The sequence below is a fragment of the Pseudophryne corroboree genome, chromosome 2 (assembly GCF_028390025.1).
Source record: "Pseudophryne corroboree isolate aPseCor3 chromosome 2, aPseCor3.hap2, whole genome shotgun sequence".
Lineage (NCBI taxonomy): Eukaryota > Metazoa > Chordata > Amphibia > Anura > Myobatrachidae > Pseudophryne > Pseudophryne corroboree.
The window spans coordinates 551,688,963-551,711,089 of NC_086445.1; positions in this window are offsets into that span (position 1 = coordinate 551,688,963).

Consider the following 22,127-nt stretch of genomic DNA (forward strand, 5'->3'; position numbering starts at 1 on the left):
AAAGGTGTTTCTCCCGGAGGAGAAAGCCAGGGAGTTATCCGAGCTAGTCAGGAACCTCCAAAAACCAGGAAAAGTGTCAGTGCATCATTGCACAAGGGTCCTGGGAAAAATGGTGGCTTCTTACGAAGCGATTCCATTCGGCAGATTTCACGCATTCAGTGGGATCTGCTGGACAAATGGTCCGGATCGCATCTTCAGATGCATCAGCGGATAACCCTGTCTCCAAGGACAAGGGTGTCTTTTCTGTGGTGGCTGCAGAGTGCTCATCTACTAAAGTGCCACAGTTATGCATTCAGGACTGGGTCCTGGTGACCACGGATTCCAGCTTGAAAGGCTGGGGAGCAGTCACACAGGGAAAAAAATTTCCAGGGAGTGTGATCAAGTCTGGGGACTTCTCTCCGCATAAATATACTGGAGCTAAGAGCAAATTACAATGCTCTAAGCTTAGCAAGACCTCTGCTTCAAGGTCAGCCGGTATTGATCCAGTGGGACAACATCACGGCAGTCGCCCACGTAAACAGATAGGGCGGCACAAGAAGCAGGAGGACAATGGCAGAAACTGCAAGGATTCTTCGCTGGGCGGAAAATCATGTGATAGCACTGTCAGCAGTTTTCATTCCGGGAATGGACAACTGGGAAGCAGACTTCCTCAGCACGACCTCCACCCGGGAGAGTGGAGACTTCATCGAGAAGTTGTTTCCACATGATTGTGCACCGTTGGGAAAGACCAAAGGTGGACATGATGGCGTCCCGCCTGAACAAAAAACTGGACAGGTATTGCGCCAGGTCAAGAGACCCTCAGGAAATAGCTGTGGACGTTCTGGTAACACCATGGGTGTACCAGTCGGTGTATGTGTTCCCTCCTCTGCTTCTCATACCAAAGGTACTGAGAATTATAAGACGTAGAGGAGTAAGAACTATACTCGTGGCTCCGGATGGGCCAAGAAGGACTTGGTACCCGGAACTTCATGAGATGCTCACAGAGGACTCAGGGCCTCTGCCGATAAGAAGGGACTTGCTTCAGCAAGTACCATGTCTGTTCCAAGACTTACCGCGGGTGCGTTTGACGGCATGGCGGTTGAACGCCGGATCCTAAGGGAAAAAAGGCATTCCGGAAGAGGTCATTCCTACCCTGGTCAAAGCCAGGAAGGAGGTGACCGCACAACATTATCACCACATGTGGCGAAAATATGTTGCGTGGTGTGAGGCCAGGAAGGCCCCACGAAGAAATTTCAACTCTGTCGATTCCTGCATTTCCTGCAAACAGGAGTGTCTATGGGCCTCAAATTGGGGTCCATTAAGGTTCAAATTTCGGCCCTGTCGATTTTCTTCCAGAAAGAATTGGCTTCAGTTCCTGAAGTCCAGAAATTTGACAAGGGAGTACTGCATATACAACCCCCTTTTGTGCCTCCAGTGGCACTGTGGGATCTCAACGTAGTCCTGGGATTCCTCAAATCACGTTGGTTTAAACCGCTCAAATCTGTGGATTTGAAATATCTCACATGGAAAGTGACCATGATGTTGGCCCTGGCCTCGGCCAGGCGAGTGTCAGAATTGGCGGCTTTGTCTCACAAAAGCCCATATCTGATTGTCCATTCGGACAGGGCAGAGCTGCGGACTCGTCCCCAGTTTCTCTCTAAGGTGGTGTCAGCGTTTCATCTGAACCAGCTTATTGTGGTACCTGCGGCTACTAGAGACTTGGAGGACTCCAAGTTGCTAGATGTTGTCAGGGCCCTGAAAATATAGATTTCCAGGACGGCTGGAGTCAGGAAAACTGACTTGCTGTTATCCTGTATGCACCCAAAAAACTGGGTGCTCTTGCTTCTAAGCAGACGATTGCTAGTTGAATGTGTAGTACAATTCAGCTTGCACATTCTGTGGCAGGACTGCCACAGCCAAAATATATAAATGCCCATTCCACAAGGAAGGTGGGCTCATCTTAGGCGACTGCCCGAGGGGTCTCGGCTTTACAACTTTGCCGAGCTGCTACTTGGTCAGGGGCACACCCTGGCTGAGGAGGACCTGGAGTTCTCTCACTCGGTGCTGCAGAGTCATCCGCACTCTCCCGCCCGTTTGGGAGCTTTGGTATAATCCCCATGGTCCTGACGGAGTCCCCAGCATCCACTTAGGACGTCAGAGAAAATAAGATTTTACTTACCGATAAATCTATTTCTCGTAGTCCGTAGTGGATGCTGGGCGCCCATCCCAAGTGCGGATTGTCTGCAATACTTGTACATAGTTATTGTTACAAAAAAATCGGGTTGTTATTGTTGTGAGCCGTCTGTTCAGAGGCTCCTACGTTTGTCATACTGTTAACTGGGTTTAGATCACAAGTTATACGGTGTGATTGGTGTGGCTGGTATGAGTCTTACCCGGGATTCAATATCCTTCCTTATTGTGTACGCTCGTCCGGGCACAGTATCCTAACTGAGGCTTGGAGGAGGGTCATAGGGGGAGGAGCCAGTACACACCACCTGATCCTAAAGCTTTAGTTTTGTGCCCTGTCTCCTGCGGAGCCGCTAATCCCCATGGTCCTGACGGAGTCCCCAGCATCCACTACGGACTACGAGAAATAGATTTATCGGTAAGTAAAATCTTATTTTTATTGATGTTAGTACTTTGTAGGCCCACCACATTCAGTGATTACTGCAGAGTGCAGACACTCTTCTTGGCAAACTGTCCACAGGTTCCTGGATCACAGCAGTCGGTATGTTTTGCCATTCCACCTTAAGTACAGTAACCAACTGTGACACTGAAGAAGGTCGAGTTGGTCTAAAATCCGCTCGTCGCTCCAATTCGTCCCAAATGTTCTCAGTGGGGGTTACAATCTGGACTCTGAGCTGGCTAGTCCATCCAGGTTACCGAAGTTTCTGTATACCAGTCCAGCATTGCCCTGTAAACATGACATCGCGCAGCCGACGATGATCCCCTTTTCAAACTCAGGATCCCATTTATCATGCCTTGGAGAGTGATAAATAGCACGGTGATAAACTACCTACAAACCAGCTACAGGCTGTGTTTGAAAAAAATGACAGAAGTGTAAAAGGAAGCAAAGGAATCTCTTATCATAAACTTCATCTTATAATTATACCTCCAAGGGCAGCCAAAGATCGAGGATTACGTTTTTTATAAAACAATTGTAACTGGTGAGTAACATAGTATAGTTAGAGGTCTATTCATGAAGCAGTGAAAAGCGAGGAGCAGTGAGCCAGTGGAGAAGTTGCCCATGGCAACCAATCAGTATTGAGGTAACATTTATAAAGTGCATTCTATAAAATTATAAGTAACAGCTGATTGGTTGCCATGGGCAACTTCACCACACTTTTCCCTGCTTCATGAATAGACGCCTTCATTATCCCCAAATTGTGATAAAATAATCTAATTATCAGTAACATTTAAATTGTTGGGTGCTCCCTTCAATAACAATTGTTAGACTATGCAAGGAAACAAAAATTGAAAGGTTATTCTTTAAATGGTCTGAAGGAGAGAACTCATAGAACTTTTAGTGGGGAATTTAAATAATTGTTGCGCTGGGGGCCATTCAACTGGCCCCGAAAACTCAGCTCTAGCTGTGGCTTATTGGGGATTGTTTCACCTGCCTCAGACAGGCAAAACCAAATCCCCGAAAACAGGTCTGTTTCTAGCAAAAACGTACAAGATTCACTGAGCCTGTGTGTTTCTGGGAGAATTTTTTTTGTTTTTCAGGTGACCAAATTGGATTGCCTAAAAAAAAAAAAAAATATTGGAGAAACAGCGGTAAAAATCACAAAACACTTCTGTTTTTTGCTCCCAATGTTTCTTTGCACCTAATTGAATTCCCTCCTTTAGACATTTGGATTTTTTTTTAAATACTCCCACTTCAATGACAATAGATCATAGTGAAGAATTTTATCTAAGAAATAGGGCAATTTTTATTTATGAGGAATAAATCCATAAAGAAGAAACTGAAAAGAACTTTTATTTACAGGCATGTAAATTTTATTTAGATTATCCTAAAGCAGTATACATAAAAAAAAACTAAAATATGTTGGTGTTTTGACAGTTTAGGAATGTTACACTATTCACGTTAATTCCATTTTATATGGTAACCAAGTATTTTTGTTTCACTATCAATCAGATTGCACTGCTTTCCAGATCATGGTAAAAGTTTTGTTAGCAGAATGTGCACCTTAGTGCAACCACTATGTCATCTGTCCCATATGCATTTATTATTTGTCTTTGCTGTATTAATATAATTTAAAGGGCAGTCTTTTTCCCCTGATAAAGTGCCTGGAGCTATTCAATTTGGAAGTTCAGGCAGAAATGGGCATTTGACTCCAGCTAATCATGGGTTGATCACAGCTCTTTATCCCATGGAACAGGCCACGGGGATCAATCCCCGGATATTTAAATCTACCAATTTAACTACAAGTGTGAAGTGCACCATTAATTACATTTTTATCCCTTTAATAAATATATTAATTCTTTAAATGGTTGTGTCGATGAATGGGTTAATTTGACTGTGCCCGGGTAACTCTAAAACTGTGTTTCTAAATACAGGTAGAGTATCCCTTATCCAAAACTCTAAATCCCATATTTTTGGTTCCCCTACAGACAAAATTACATATATATTATATAATATGTGTATATATTGATATATTATGTAGATATATAATATAATATATATAGATATGTGTCATCTCAGTAGGGGACCCAAAAATGTGGGATTTTTAATTTTGGATAAGGGATACTCAACCTGTATTTCATTAGAGAACTCCTTATGCTTTGATGTTACAGTATATGTAAAAGATGAGTCCTATCAGAGAGTTACACTTACCCTCTTTGCATTTAAATTCCATATAATATTTATAACCAAACACCCCCAACATTTTATATCCATGAATGTGAGCATAGTCACATTGTGATGGTGGTGTGACTAGCACTCGTTAAGTGCTGGTCTGCCACTTAGCCACACCCATACATAGCCGCGTTCAGCAGAGCAGTGGTGAATGGGATTTGTCCCCCAACTTGCCCGCCGCGGCACAGACATGATATTAAGACAGTTGGGAGTTATGAATAACAGAGGAGTTTTTCAATTACATTATATCCCTAATATATTGCTCATCACCTACACTTTAACAGGCTGATTATGACAATCATAATATTATTCTCTAGTTTCTACTGAAAGGTGATGCTAATACAAGAATAGTTCATTCAGGGGGAAATTAATCACAGCTTGGAGAGAGATAAGGTAATGTTGGTCCTAAGATAATGAGGGTATGCATTAGAAGCACGTCCTAGGATAAAATCCAATCTGTGCCAGAGAGTTTTAATGGAAGAAGGAGAGGGAGTTAGGATTTACAGGGGAATTCAATTACGTTGCTTTGGGTTTTTCTGCAGCCGTGAGGTTTTGCTATTCAGTTGCAGGAGAGAAAATGGACGTGGTGATTTCTATAGAAATCACTACATAATTTTTCCTAAAATCGTTTTTTTTTTTTTTAGGAAAAGTCACCGGGACTTGCTCTGGCACCCTTGTGGCACCCCCACCTCTCCCCCAAGGACTAATTTAGCAATTGGAGGTTTCCAATTAGCTTAATTAATCTGTAATTACTCACCTTCTGAATCAGTGTCTTCTCCGATTAAAGACTGAACAGTGGACCCTACCTGTTCCAGCCTGCAGGTCTCCAAGTTTTAATTTGCTTATTTAATTAGTCATGATGCACACAGTTCTGCCCAGTTACTGTGTATCCTGCCTCTTGGCACTCATATGTAGGGCTTGCTCCCTCTGCACTACAACCACAGTGTTCTGACAACTTTGTTATTGGTCCTATAAATATTTAATTTTTTCCTCAACTTTGAAAGCTCCAGAATAATTACAATCTGATAGATCTGTATATTGGTATACGTAGTGCCTCACTGCTAGAGGTAACAATGAGTGGAAACACCTAGACCCTACCAATCCCCTAATGCTATCGATATGGCATGAAAAGTGGAAAGAGGGAGGGGGGGGGGGGCTGCGCTAATGGTGTATTGAAATAAAGGTGGGCTTGTGTTGTACCAAAATTACGATTATGTAAATGATTCACAATGCTCCAATTTCTAAATGTTGAGATAGCAATACATAAGGCAGTCCCATCACATGCATGAGTTTTTGTTTGTGCCAATCTGATAGATCTTCTGTTCGGCAGGACTTATAGGCCCTACACACTGGCCGATTACATTGAAAGATATAAACAATCTTATTCATTAATGAACGAGATAGCGTTCATATCTTTCAGTGTGTATGCACCAACGATGAACAATGTGCGGCCCCGCGCTTGTTCATCATTGGTGCCGGCTCGTTTATACATGCAAGCTAATATGGACAATCTCGTCCATATTAGCATGCAGGGCTATGGGGCCGGGGGGCGGGGGGAGTGAAGAAACCTCAATCCCCCTGTCACCCCCACCCGGGGCCTCCGTCGGCCGTTGGGCACCTCGGCCGGCAATCAGCCAGTGTGTAGGGACTATTAGACTCCATCTAGTGGCACCTCTTATGCATTTTCAACATTTAATACACTACCATTAGCTGTGATATCAAACCTTTCTGATTCTGGCAGCCTTACGGTTGTATCACCTTTCTTATTACTTTATGCTACTGTAAACTATATTGCTGATGAGTATCCCCATTAAAGAGGGCATTGGCATTTTCAGTTTACCTACAGCTCTTACCTGAGACTTTGCTGTCCTCTACAGCTGACCTTTTCTGTTTCTTTGAAAGGTGCAAGAGGCAATCAAAATCAACCCACGTCCAGTGTAGTTTGCTTGTCCTGTCAGGGACAATTGTGTGTGTGTTTTTTTTTACCCTGTGGGGGCCAATGTGTTGAGTGTCTGCGGTTGACTAGTAGATCACGATCAACACTTTGGCCAGCCCTGCTGTAAGGCAATCCTGCATGGGATGCACCCATACTTGCCGATATTCTGGCTGCCCAATCCGGGTGCAGCATACTGGGGGCGTGGTGGAGCGGGTGATGCCGGGTAGGGGTAGAGCGGGGGCGTGGGCACAGAATTGCATCTTCACTGACCCTCCACAATTACAAGCATTGTGAAGTGGGCCCATGATGATGCGATTCACTGCAAATTGTGTCTCCCCCCCCCCCCCCCCCGACTGCGGGATGGTTGTGTGCAGCTGTGGGGGGGGGGGAGGGGGGGGAGGGGTGCACCACAGCTGCACACAACCATTCCCCACAGTCTGGGGGGGGGGGACAATTTGCAGTGAATCACATCATCAGGCAGGTGGCAGATGGCAGTGAGACTTTCCCACTCTTCCGGGAGGGGAACAGGAGTGCCACACGACTCTCGGATGCCTCCTGGCCATTCCTGGAGAGTAGGCAAGTATGGATGTACCCAGTAGAATAGAGACAGCAACAAGAATACCAAAACCACCCATGCTGCATAATCAAACATTTTATTAAGCGGCTCTGTGTAGAACATGTCTTCCAAACCAAGGGGTGTATTTACTAAATGGCAGTTGAAATTTTTAAGGGTTTCATGGATGCTTTACTAAAGTCCACACTGCCAGAAACCTGCAGAGAATCCAAACTTTAGAATTCAATAGAACATTGGAGCACCATCATTTTCTCTGACATCCTAGTGGATGCTGGGAACTCCGTAAGGACCATGGGGAATAGCGGCTCCGCAGGAGACTGGGCACAACTAAAGAAAGCTTTAGGTCACCTGGTGTGCACTGGCTCCTCCCACTATGACCCTCCTCCAAGCCTCAGTTAGATTTTGTGCCCGGCCGAGGTTGGATGCACACTAGGGGCTCTCCTGAGCTTCTAGAAAGAAAGTATATTTAGGTTTTTTATTTTACAGTGAGACCTGCTGGCAACAGGCTCACTGCAGCGAGGGACTAAGGGGAGAAGAAGCGAACCTACCTGCTTGCAGCTAGCTTGGGCTTCTTAGGCTACTGGACACCATTAGCTCCAGAGGGACCGACCGCATGGAACTGGCCTTGGTGTTCGGTCCCGGAGCCGCGCCGCCGTCCCCCTTACAGAGCCAGAAGTAAGAAGAGGTCCGGAAAATCGGCGGCAGAAGACATCTGTCTTCACCAAGGTAGCGCACAGCACTGCAGCTGTGCGCCATTGCTCCTCATACACACTTCACACTCCGGTCACTGAGGGTGCAGGGCGCTAGGGGGGGGCGCCCTGAGCAGCAATAAAAATACCACAATATATAGCCCCAGAGGCTATATATGTGATAATTACCCCTGCCAGAATCCAGAAAAAAGCGGGAGAATAGTCTGCGAAAAAGGGGCGGAGCTATCTCCTTCAGCACACTGGCGCCATTTCTCCCTCACAGCTCCGCTGGAAGGAAGCTCCCTGGCTCTCCCCTGCAGTCTACACTACAGAAAAGGGTAAAAAAGAGAGGGGGGGCACTAAATTTAGGCGCAGTATATATAACAGCAGCTATAGGGGACATAATTCAGTTAGTCCCTGCATTATATAGCGCTCTGGTGTGTGCTGGCATACTCTCACTCTGTCTCCCCAAAGGGCTTTTGTGGGTCCTGTCCTCTGTTAGAGCATTCCCTGTGTGTGTGCGGTGTGTCGGTACGGCTGTGTCGACATGTTTGATGAGGATAATGATGTGGAGGCGGAGCAGTTGAATATAGAAGGGATGTCACCCCCTGCGGGGCAGACACCTGAGTGGATGGACTTATGGAAGGAATTGCGTGCACGCGTCGACTCCTTACACAAAAAATCTGACGACATGCCAAATGCGGGACAGCCGGCTTCTCAGCTCGTGCCTGTCCAGGTTTCTCAAAGGCCTTCGGGGGCTCTAAAACGCCCGCTACCTCAGATGGCAGACGCGGATGTCGACACGGATACTGACACCAGTGTCGACGACGATGAGTCTAGTCTAATGTCCACTAAGGCCATTCGTTGCATGATTGAAGCAATGAAAGAGGTGTTACAAATTTCTGATATAAACCCAGGTACCACTAAAAACTAAAAAGGGTATTATGTTTGGGGAGAAAAAACTACCCGTAGTCTTTCCCCCATCAGAAGAATTAAATGAAGTGTGTGAAGAAGCGTGGGCTTTCCCCGATAAAAAAGATTGGTAATCTCTAAGAAGTTACTAATGGCGTTCCCTTTCCCGACAGAGGATAGGTCACGTTGGGAGACACCACCTAGGGTGGATAAAGCGCTCACACGTTTGTCTAAAAAGGTGGCACTACCGTCTCCGGATACGGCCGCCCTCAAGGAACCTGCTGATAGAAAGCAGGAGGCTATCCTGAAGTCTGTATATACACACTCAGGCATTATACTTAGACCTGCTATTGCGTCAGCATGGATGTGCAGTGCTGCCGCTGCGTGGTCAGATTCCCTGTCAGAAAATATTGACACCCTAGACAGGGACACTATTCTGCTAACCATAGAGCATATAAAAGACTCAGTCTTATACATGAGAGATGCACAGAGGGAGATCTGCCGGCTGGCATCTAAAATAAGTGCACTGTCCATTTCTGCTAGGAGAGGCTTATGGACTCGCCAGTGGACAGGGGATGCAGATTCAAAAAGGCACATGGAAGTTTTGCCTTATAAGGGTGAGGAGTTATTCGGGGATGGTCTCTCGGACCTAGTTTCCACTAGTGATGAGCGGGTTCGGTTTCTCGGAAACCGAACCCCCCCGAACTTCACGCTTTTTACACGGGTCCGAGGCAGACTCGGATCTTCCCGCCTTGCTCGGTTAACCCGAGCGCGCCCGAACGTCATCATCCCGCTGTCGGATTCTCGCGAGGCTCGGATTCTATCGCGAGACTCGGATTCTATATAAGGAGCCGCGCGTCGCCGCCATTTTCACACGTGCATTGAGATTGATAGGGAGAGGACGTGGCTGGCGTCCTCTCCGTTTAGAGTAGACTAGAGAGTAGTAGAGACACTTGATTTACTAATTTTGGGGAGCATATTAGGAGTACTACTTGCTGATAGTGTGACCAGTGACCACCAGTTTAATTAATCCGTTCTCTGCCTGAAAAAAAACGATACACAGTGTGACACAGTCACATACCATATCTGTGCTCAGCCTCAGTGTGCCCTCAGTGTGCTGCATCATCTATGTAATACTGTATATCTGACTGTGCTGAGTGCTCACTGCTCACACAGCTTAATTGTGGGGGAGACTGGGGAGCAGTTATAGCAGGAGTACATATTTTAACAGTGCACACTTTTGCTGCCAGAGTGCCACTGCCAGTGTGACTGACCAGTGACCACTGACCACCAGTATATTGTGATTGTCTGCCTGAAAAAGTTAAACACTCGTCGTGTGGTGTTTTATTCTATAAACGCATTCTGCTGACAGTGTCCAGCAGGTCCGTCATTATATAATATATACCTGTCCGGCTGCAGTAGTGATATATATATATATTTTTTATATCATTATCATCCAGTCTATATTAGCACTGCAGCAGACGCAGTACGGTAGTCCACGGCTGTAGCTACCTCTGTGTCGGCAGTCGCTCGTCCATCCATAATTGTATACCACCTACCCGTGTTGTTTTTTTTTTTCTATCTTCTTGATACTAGTAGCTTACTTTAGGAGTCTGCAGTGCTGACAGTGTCCAGCAGGTCCGTCATTATATAATATATACCTGTCCGGCTGCAGTAGTGATATATATATATTTTTTATATCATTATCATCCAGTCTATATTAGCAGCAGACGCAGTACGGTAGTCCACGGCTGTAGCTACCTCTGTGTCGGCAGTCGCTCGTCCATCCATAATTGTATACCACCTACCCGTGGTGTTTTTTTTTTTCTTTCTATCTTCTTGATACTAGTAGCTTACTTTAGGAGTCTGCAGTGCTGAGCTGACAGTGTCCAGCAGGTCCGTCATTATATAATATATACCTGTCCGGCTGCAGTAGTGATATATATATATTTTATATCTCATTATCATCCAGTCTATATTAGCAGCAGACGCAGTACGGTAGTCCACGGCTGTAGCTACCTCTGTGTCGGCAGTCGCTCGTCCATCCATAATTGTATACCACCTACCCGTGGTGTTTTTTTTTTCTATCTTCTTGATACTACTAGTAGCTTACTTTAGGAGTCTGCAGTGCTGAGCTGACAGTGTCCAGCAGGTCCGTCATTATATAATATATACCTGTCCGGCTGCAGTAGTGATATATATATATTTTATATCTCATTATCATCCAGTCTATATTAGCAGCAGACGCAGTACGGTAGTCCACGGCTGTAGCTACCTCTGTGTCGGCAGTCGCTCGTCCATCCATAATTGTATACCACCTACCCGTGGTGTTTTTTTTTTCTTTCTATCTTCTTGATACTAGTAGCTTACTTTAGGAGTCTGCAGTGCTGAGCTGACAGTGTCCAGCAGGTCCGTCATTATATAATATATACCTGTCCGGCTGCAGTAGTGATATATATATATTTTATATCTCATTATCATCCAGTCTATATTAGCAGCAGACGCAGTACAGTAGTCCACGGCTGTAGCTACCTCTGTGTCGGCAGTCGCTCGTCCATCCATAATTGTATACCACCTACCTGTGGTGTTTTTTTTTTCTATCTTCTTGATACTACTAGTAGCTTACTTTAGGAGTCTGCAGTGCTGAGCTGACAGTGTCCAGCAGGTCTGTCATTATATAATATATACCTGTCCGGCTGCAGTAGTGATATATATATATATTTTATATCTCATTATCATCCAGTCTATATTAGCAGCAGACGCAGTACGGTAGTCCACGGCTATAGCTACCTCTGTGTCGGCAGTCGCTCGTCCATCCATAATTGTATACCACCTACCCGTGGTGTTTTTTTTTCTTTCTATCTTCTTGATACTAGTAGCTTACTTTAGGAGTCTGCAGTGCTGAGCTGACAGTGTCCAGCAGGTCCGTGATTATATAATATATACCTGTCCGGCTGCAGTAGTGATATATATATATATTTTTTATATCATTATCATCCAGTCTATATTAGCAGCAGACGCAGTACGGTAGTCCACGGCTGTAGCTACCTCTGTGTCGGCAGTCGCTCGTCCATCCATAAGTATACTAGTATCCATCCATCTCCATTGTTTACCTGAGGTGCCTTTTAGTTGTGCCTATTAAAATATGGAGAACAAAAATGTTGAGGTTCCAAAAATAGGGATAGATCAAGATCGACTTCCACCTCGTGCTGAAGCTGCTGCCACTAGTCATGGCCGAGACGATGAAATGCCAGCAACGTCGTCTGCCAAGGCCGATGCCCAATGTCATAGTACAGAGCATGTAAGATCCAAAACACCAAATATCAGTAAAAAAAGGACTCAAAAATCTAAAATAAAATTGTCGGAGGAGAAGCGTAAACTTGCCAATATGCCATTTACCACACGGAGTGACAAGGAACGGCTGAGGCCCTGGCCTATGTTCATGGCTAGTGGTTCAGCTTCACATGAGGATGGAAGCACTCAGCCTCTCGCTAGAAAAATGAAAAGACTCAAGCTGGCAAAAGCACAGCAAAGAACTGTGCGTTCTTCGAAATCACAAATCCACAAGGAGAGTCCAATTGTGTCGTTTGCGATGCCTGCACTTCCCAACACTGGACGTGAAGAGCATGCGCCTTCCACCATTTGCACGCCCCCTGCAAGTGCTGGAAGGAGCACCCGCAGTCCAGTTCCTGATAGTCAGATTGAAGATGTCAGTGTTGAAGTACACCAGGATGAGGAGGATATGGGTGTTGCTGGCGCTGGGGAGGAAATTGACCAGGAGGATTCTGATGGTGAGGTGGTTTGTTTAAGTCAGGCACCCGGGGAGACACCTGTTGTCCGTGGGAGGAATAGGGCCATTGACATGCCTGGTGAAAATACCAAAAAAATCAGCTCTTCGGTGTGGAAGTATTTCAACAGAAATGCGGACAACATTTGTCAAGCCGTGTGTTGCCTTTGTCAAGCTGTAATAAGTAGGGGTAAGGACGTTAACCACCTCGGAACATCCTCCCTTATACGTCACCTGCAGCGCATTCATCATAAGTCAGTGACAAGTTCAAAAACTTTGGGCGACAGCGGAAGCAGTCCACTGACCAGTAAATCCCTTCCTCTTGTAACCAAGCTCACGCAAACCACCCCACCAACTCCCTCAGTGTCAATTTCCTCCTTCCCCAGGAATGCCAATAGTCCTGCAGGCCATGTCACTGGCAATTATGACGAGTCCTCTCCTGCCTGGGATTCCTCCGATGCATCCTTGCGTGTAACGCCTACTGCTGCTGGCGCTGCTGTTGTTGCTGCTGAGAGTCGATGGTCATCCCAGAGGGGAAGTCGTACTCGTAAAACCACTTTTACTACTTCCACCAAGCAATTGACTGTCCAACAGTCCTTTGCGAGGAAGATGAAATATCACAGCAGTCATCCTGCTGCAAAGCGGATAACTGAGGCCTTGGCATCCTGGGCGGTGAGAAACGTGGTTCCGGTATCCATCATTACTGCAGAGGCAACTAGAGACTTGTTGGAGGTACTGTGTCCCCGGTACCAAATACCATCTAGGTTCCATTTCTCTAGGCAGGCGATACCGAAAATGTACACAGACCTCAGAAAAAGACTCACCAGCGTCCTAAAAAATGCAGTTGTACCCAATGTCCACTTAACCACGGACATGTGGACAAGTGGAGCAGGGCAGGCTCAGGACTATATGACTGTGATAGCCCACTGGGTAGATGTATGGACTCCCGCCGCAAGAACAGCAGCGGCGGCACCAGTAGCAGCATCTCGCAAACGCCAACTCTTTCCTAGGCAGGCTACGCTTTGTATCACCGCTTTCCAGAATACGCACACAGCTAAAAACCTCTTACGCCAACTGAGGAAGATCGTCGCAGAATGGCTTACCCCAATTGGACTCTCCTGTGGATTTGTGGCATCGGACAACGCCAGCAATATTGTGTGTGCATTAAATCTGGGCAAATTCCAGCACGTCCCATGTTTTGCACATACCTTGAATTTGGTGGTGCAGAATTATTTAAAAAACGAGAGGGGCGTGCAAGAGATGCTGTCGGTGGCCAGAAGAATTGTGGGACACTTTCGGCGTACAGGCACCACGTACAGAAGACTGGAGCACCATCAAAAACGCCTGAACCTGCCCTGCCATCATCTGAAGCAAGAAGTGGTAACGAGGTGGAATTCAACCCTCTATATGCTTCAGAGGTTGGAGGAGCAGCAAAAGGCCATTCAAGCCTATACAACTGAGCACGATAAAGGAGGTGGAATGCACCTGTGTCAAGCGCAGTGGAGAATGATTTCAACGTTGTGCAAGGTTCTGCAACCTTTTGAACTTGCCACACGTGAAGTCAGTTCAGACACTGCCAGCCTGAGTCAGGTCATTCCCCTCATCAGGCTTTTGCAGAAGTAGCTGGAGACATTGAAGGAGGAGCTAACACAGAGCGATTCCGCTAGGCATGTGGGACTTGTGGATGGAGCCCTTAATTCGCTTAACAAGGATTCACGGGTGGTCAATCTGTTGAAATCAGAGCACTACATTTTGGCCACCGTGCTCGATCCTAGATTTAAAACCTACCTTGGATCTCTCTTTCCGGCAGACACAAGTCTGCTGGGGTTCAAAGAACTGCTGGTGACAAAATTGTCAAGTCAAGCGGAACGCGACCTGTCAACATCTCCTCCTTCACATTCTCCCACAACTGGGGGTGCGAGGAAAAGGCTCAGAATTCCGAGCCCACCCGCTGGCGGTGATGCAGGGCAGTCTGGAGCGACTGCTGATGCTGACATCTGGTCCGGACTGAAGGACCTGACAACGATTACGGACATGTCGTCTACTGTCACTGCATATGATTCTCTCCCCATTGAAAGAATGGTGGAGGATTATATGAGTGACCGCATCCAAGTAGGCTTGTCAGACAGTCCGTACTTATACTGGCAGGAAAAAGAGGCAATTTGGAGGCCCTTGCACAAACTGGCTTTATTCTACCTAAGTTGCCCTCCCACAAGTGTGTACTCCGAAAGAGTGTTTAGTGCCGCCGCTCACCTTGTCAGCAATCGGCGTACGAGGTTACATCCAGAAAATGTGGAGAAGATGATGTTCATTAAAATGAATTATAATCAATTCCTCCGTGGAGACATTCACCAGCAGCAATTGCCTCCACAAAGTACACAGGGAGCTGAGATGGTGGATTCCAGTGGGGACGAATTGATAATCTGTGAGGAGGGGGATGTACATGGTGATATATCGGAGGATGATGATGAGGTGGACATCTTGCCTCTGTAGAGCCAGTTTGTGCAAGGAGAGATTAATTGCTTCTTTTTTGGTGGGGGTCCAAACCAACCCGTCATTTCAGTCACAGTCATGTGGCAGACCCTGTCACTGAAATGATGGGTTGGTTAAAGTGTGCATGTCCTGTTTATACAACATAAGGGTGGGTGGGAGGGCCCAAGGACAATTCCATCTTGCACCTCTTTTTTCTTTCATTTTTCTTTGCGTCATGTGCTGTTTGGGGGGTGTTTTTTGGAAGGGCCATCCTGCGTGACACTGCAGTGCCACTCCTAGATGGGCCAGGTGTTTGTGTCGGCCACTAGGGTCGCTTAGCTTACTCACACAGCTACCTCATTGCGCCTCTTTTTTTCTTTGCATCATGTGCTGTTTGGGGAGTGTTTTTTGGAAGGGCCATCCTGCGTGACACTGCAGTGCCACTCCTAGATGGGCCAGGTGTTTGTGTCGGCCACTAGGGTCGCTTAGCTTACTCACACAGCTACCTCATTGCGCCTCTTTTTTTCTTTGCATCATGTGCTGTTTGGGGAGTGTTTTTTGGAAGGGCCATCCTGCGTGACACTGTAGTGCCACTCCTAGATGGGCCAGGTGTTTGTGTCGGCCACTAGGGTCGCTTAGCTTACTCACACAGCTACCTCATTGCGCCTCTTTTTTTCTTTGCGTCATGTGCTGTTTGGGGAGTGTTTTTTGGAAGGGCCATCCTGCGTGACACTGCAGTGCCACTCCTAGATGGGCCAGGTGTTTGTGTCGGCCACTTGGGTCGCTTAGCTTAGCCATTCAGCGACCTCGGTGCAAATTTTAGGACTAAAAATAATATTGTGAGGTGTGAGGTGTTCAGAATAGACTGAAAATGAGTGGAAATTATGGTTATTGAGGTTAATAATACTTTGGGATCAAAATGACCCCCAAATTCTATGATTTAAGCTGTTTTTTAGGGTTTTTTGAAAAAAACACCCGAATCCAAAACACACCCGAATCCGACAAAAAAAATTCGGTGAGGTTTTGCCAAAACGCGTTCGAACCCAAAACACGGCCGCGGAACCGAACCCAAAACCAAAACACAAAACCCGAAAAATTTCCGGTGCTCATCACTAGTTTCCACAGCAACTGCTGGGAAGTCAGCATTTTTACCCCATGTTCCCTCACAGCCTAAAAAGGCGCCGTTTTATCAGGTACAGTCCTTTCGGACTCAGAAAAACAGGCGTGGAAAAGGCGGGTCCTTTCTGTCCAGAGGCAGAGGTAGGGGAAAAAGGCTGCAACAAACAGCAGGTTCCCAGGAGCAAAAGTCCTCCCCCGCTTCTTCCAAGTCCGCCGCATGACGGTGGGGCTCCACAGGCGGAGCCAGGTACGGTGGGGGGCCGCCTCAAAAATTTCAGCGATCAGTGGGCTCGCTCACAGGCAGAGCCGGCCATAGGCATAGGCAAACTAGGCAATTGCCTAGGGCATTTGATACGCCTAGGGGCATCAGCAGCTTCTGCTGATTAAAATGATATGCGGCATGCCTATATTCTGTGTGTAGCATTTCATATGCAGATACAGCCACAGTCGTCTCACACAGTATATCCTGCATGTCAGTTTAATCAGCAGAAGCCGCTTGTGCATCCTAGCCACATAGCAATGCAAATAAAATGCATTTTCATAAAAAAAAGGTGCCCGACGTTAGCATTGAGGCAAGATTTATGAGGACACATCTGTATCCAAGCAGAGGCAGAGGTCACAGTGTTAGTGGCAGTGTGAGTGCTGTGTGTGAGTGGGTTGGTTGTGCAGTAGTGTTCAGAATATGTGTAAGGAGCATTATGTGTGTCATGTAAAAATGCATTAATAATGTGCAACATATGTGTAAGGGGCACTATGTGTGTCATTATGTGTATAAGGGCATTAATAATGTGCGGCATATGTGCAACAGGGTACTACTGTATGTGTTATTATGTGTATAGGGGCACTAATGTGTAGCAAATGTGTAGGGGTCACTGTGTGTCATTATGTGTATAAGGGGATTAATAATGTGCGCATGTGTATAAGGGACATTATGTGTAAAAGGGCATTAATAAAGGTTGTCATAATGTGTAAGGCGCATTATGTTTATAAGGACATTAATAATGTGTCTCATATGTGTAAGGGGCATGACTGTGTGGAATTATGTGTATAAATGCATTACTAATGTGTGGCATTATGTGTATAAGGTGCTCTACTATGTGGCGTTGCGTATAGAAAGGGCACTACTGTGTCATCTAATGTGAATAAAGAGCAATAGGTTGTGGTGTAATGTGAATAAGGAGCAATTCAGTGTGATGTAATGTGAATAAGGAGCTCTACTGTGAGGAGTAACGTTTATAAGGTAAAGTGATAGTACTGTGGGATGTAATATGAATTATGGACATTATCACATGATCAAATGTGATTAAAGTTGCAGTACTGTGTGGCGTAATTGGAATTGGGGTTACTATTGTGTGGCCATGCCCCTTGCCAGCAAAAACACACCCCATTTTGGGCTGTGCGCCAAATGTGCGAACTGTTCCTATTTAAAATATAGGGGGTACAAACACCAAAATAAGGACTGCTATGGGTGAGGGGTGATGGTGCTGGGAAAGAGGTGCAAGGTCAGAGGTGGAGCCAGTGGTGGTGCTAGGGGGCATCAGCCAAAATCTTGCCTAGGGCATCATATTAGTTAGGGCCGGCTCTGCTCACAGGTGGATCCCTGGATCCTGCAAATAGTATCTCAAGGGTACAAACATGTATTCGAGGCGTCTCCACCCCACCGGTTCCTAAAATCTGCCTTGCCGACAACTCCCTCAGGCAGGGAGGCTGTGCTAAAGGCAATTCACAAGCTGTATTCCCAGCAGGTGATAGTCAAGGTGCCCCTACTTCAACAAGGACGGGGTTACTATTCCACACTGTTTGTGGTACCGAAACCGGACGGTTCGGTGAGACCCATTTTAAATTTGAAATCCTTGAACACATACATAAAAAAATTCAAGTTCAAGATGGAATCGCTCAGGGCGGTTATTGCAAGCCTGGACGAGGGGGATTACATGGTATCCCTGGACATCAAGGATGCTTACCTGCATGTCCCCATTTACTATCCTCACCAGGAGTACCTCAGATTTGTGGTACAGGATTGCCATTACCAATTCCAGACGCTACCGTTTGGACTCTCCACGGCACCGAGGGTGTTTACCAAAGTAATGGCGGAAATGATGATACTCCTTCGAAGAAAGGGAGTTTTAATTATCCCGTACTTGGACGATCTCCTAATAAAGGCGAGGTCCAAGGAGCAGTTGTTGGTGAGAGTAGCACTATCTCAGGAGGTGCTACACCAGCACGGTTGGATTCTGAATATTCCAAAATCACAGCTGGTTCCGACGACACGTCTACTGTTCCTGGGTATGATCCTGGACACAGTCCAGAAAAAAGTGTTTCTCCCGGAGGAGAAAGCCAAGGAGCTGTCATCTCTAGTCAGAGACCTCCTGAAACCGAAACAGGTATCGGTGCATCACTGCACGCGGGTCCTGGGAAAGATGGTGGCTTCTTACGAAGCAATTCCTTTCGGCAGGTTCCATGCCAGAATCTTTCAGTGGGACCTGTTGGACCAGTGGTCCGGATCGCATCTTCAGATGCATCGCCTGATAACCCTGTCTCCAAGAACCAGGGTGTCTCTGCTGTGGTGGCTGCAGAGTGCCCATCTTCTAGAGGGCCGCAGATTCGGCATACAGGACTGGGTCCTGGTGACCACGGATGCCAGCCTTCGGGGCTGGGGGGCAGTCACACAGGGAAGAAACTTCCAAGGACTATGGTCGAGTCAGGAGACTTCCCTACACATAAATATTCTGGAACTAAGGGCCATTTACAATGCCCTAAGTCAGGCAAGGCCTCTGCTTCAAAACCAGCCGGTACTGATCCAGTCAGACAACATTACGGCAGTCGCCCATGTAAATCGACAGGGCGGCACAAGAAGCAGGATGGCAATGGCAGAAGCCACAAGGATTCTCCGATGGGCGGAAAATCACGTACTAGCACTGTCAGCAGTGTTCATTCCGGGAGTGGACTACTGGGAAGCAGACTTTCTCAGCAGGCACGACCTCCACCCGGGAGAGTGGGGACTTCATCCAGAAGTCTTCACGCTGATTGTAAATCGATGGGAACGTCCACAAGTGGACATGATGGCGTCCCGCCTAAACAAAAAACTAGAGAGATATTGCGCCAGGTCAAGGGACCCTCAGGCGATAGCTGTGGACGCTCTGGTGACACCGTGGGTGTACCAGTCAGTTTATGTGTTCCCTCCTCTGCCTCTCATACCAAGGGTACTGAGAATAATAAGAAAACGAGGAGTAAGAACAATACTCGTGGTTCCGGATTGGCCAAGACGAGCGTGGTACCCGGAACTTCAAGAGATGATCTCAGAGGACCCATGGCCTCTGCCGCTCAGACAGGACCTGCTGCAGCAGGGGCCCTGTCTGTTCCAAGACTTACCGCGGCTGCGTTTGACGGCATGGCGGTTGAACGCCGGATCCTGAAGGAAAAGGGCATTCCGGAGGAAGTCATTCCTACGCTGATTAAAGCCAGGAAAGATGTAACTGCAAAGCATTATCACCGTATATGGCGAAAATATGTTGCTTGGTGTGAGGCCGAAAAGGCCCCAACAGAGGAATTTCAACTAGGTCGATTTCTACATTTCCTACAAACAGGAGTGACTATGGGCCTAAAATTAGGCTCCATTAAGGTACAGATCTCGGCTCTGTCGATTTTCTTCCAGAAAGAACTGGCTTCATTGCCTGAAGTTCAGACGTTTGTGAAGGGAGTGCTGCATATTCAGCCCCCGTTTGTGCCTCCAGTGGCACCTTGGGATCTCAACGTGGTGTTGAGTTTCTTAAAATCACATTGGTTTGAGCCACTTAAAACCGTGGATCTAAAATATCTCACGTGGAAAGTGGTCATGTTATTGGCCTTGGCTTCGGCCAGGCGTGTGTCAGAATTGGCGGCTTTGTCATGTAAAAGCCCTTATCTGATTTTCCATATGGATAGGGCAGAATTGAGGACTCGTCCTCAGTTTCTCCCTAAGGTGGTATCAGCTTTTCACTTGAACCAACCTATTGTGGTGCCTGCGGCTACTAGGGACTTGGAGGATTCCAAGTTGCTGGACGTAGTCAGGGCCTTGAAAATTTATGTTTCCAGGACGGCTGGAGTCAGGAAGACTGACTCGCTATTTATCCTGTATGCACCCAACAAGCTGGGTGCTCCTGCTTCTAAGCAGACTATTGCTCGCTGGATTTGTAGCACAATTCAGCAGGCGCATTCTGCGGCTGGACTGCCGCATCCTAAATCAGTAAAAGCCCATTCCACAAGGAAGGTGGGCTCATCTTGGGCGGCTGCCCAAGGGGTCTCGGCTTTACAACTTTGCCGAGCTGCTACTTGGTCAGGGGCAAACACGTTTGCAAAATTTTACAGATTTGATACCCTGGCTGAGGAGGACCTTGAGTTCTCTCATTTGGTGCTGCAGAGTCATCCGCACTCTCCCGCCCGTTTGGGAGCTTTGGTATAATCCCCATGGTCCTTACGGAGTTCCCAGCATCCACTAGGACGTCAGAGAAAATAAGATTTTACTCACCGGTAAATCTATTTCTCGTAGTCCGTAGTGGATGCTGGGCGCCCGTCCCAAGTGCGAATTGTCTGCAATACTTGTACATAGTTACTGTTAACTAAAGGGTTATTGTTGAGCCATCTGTTGAGAGGCTCAGTTGTTTTTCATACTGTTAAACTGGGTATTGTATCACGAGTTATACAGTGTGATTGGTGTGGCTGGTAAGAGTCTTACCCGGGATTCAAAATCCTTCCTTATTATGTCAGCTCGTCCGGGCACAGTGTCCTAACTGAGGCTTGGAGGAGGGTCATAGTGGGAGGAGCCAGTGCACACCAGGTGACCTAAAGCTTTCTTTAGTTGTGCCCAGTCTCCTGCGGAGCCGCTATTCCCCATGGTCCTTACGGAGTTCCCAGCATCCACTACGGACTACGAGAAATAGATTTACCGGTGAGTAAAATCTTATTTTTTTACCATTTCATGTATAGAATCACCGTATTTAATAAGCGGCGGCTTTAGAAACTGCATTAAAAACTTAGCTCCCTTCCCCAGCCTGCTACAAAGATTTACAGCCACAGTGAAGCAACAACTGTAAGGAGCTTCAAGTATCTACGACTATGATTCTGGATGCTGAATCTGTGTGCTGCTGTATTCAGTCCAGATCTGGTTCTACATATTTTTTTAGATTCCAAAGGCCCAAGCATTTTATGTAATGATATCTATAAGAACATTTTTCATAAATAGTTTTGCTAATATTTTGCACAAACCTCAGAGATAAAAACTGTGAGCAAAATGTTTTACTACATAGTCCCCTCTTTTCTCTGTATGCCTACAGTACATAGAGGCGTATATACCCATTGGCCAGGATGGCACTCGCCAAGGGCGCCAGCCGAGGAGGGGTGCTGCCTGGTAGTGCCACTTATGGCCAGTGGGTAGATTCACTTTGTAGTGGCAGCACCTGTGTCCCACTGGGCAGTGCATCGCTCACGGTAACACCCAGCAAGAAGCGCAGCAGCGGCAACCACTTTACTGGCGCCAGAGTTCATCAATGCAGACCTCACTACACTGTAGAAACTCTAAAAAAAACTACAGCTCCCAGCAGCCCTTGCTGCAGGCAATTTACGACAGCAAGGGCTGCTGGGAGCTGTAGTTTATTTAGAGTTTCTTTATTGTAGTGTAGTGCGGCGCCGGATAGGCAGTGTGCCTGCATGTGGCTCTAGGGCTCCTCGCCCTCTCTGCAGCAGAGCCGATGAGAATCGCTGCAGAAGGGCTGTGCTTCCACCTCTCTCCCAGAGTCCTGTTACCAGCCTGAAGCCCTCCTGCA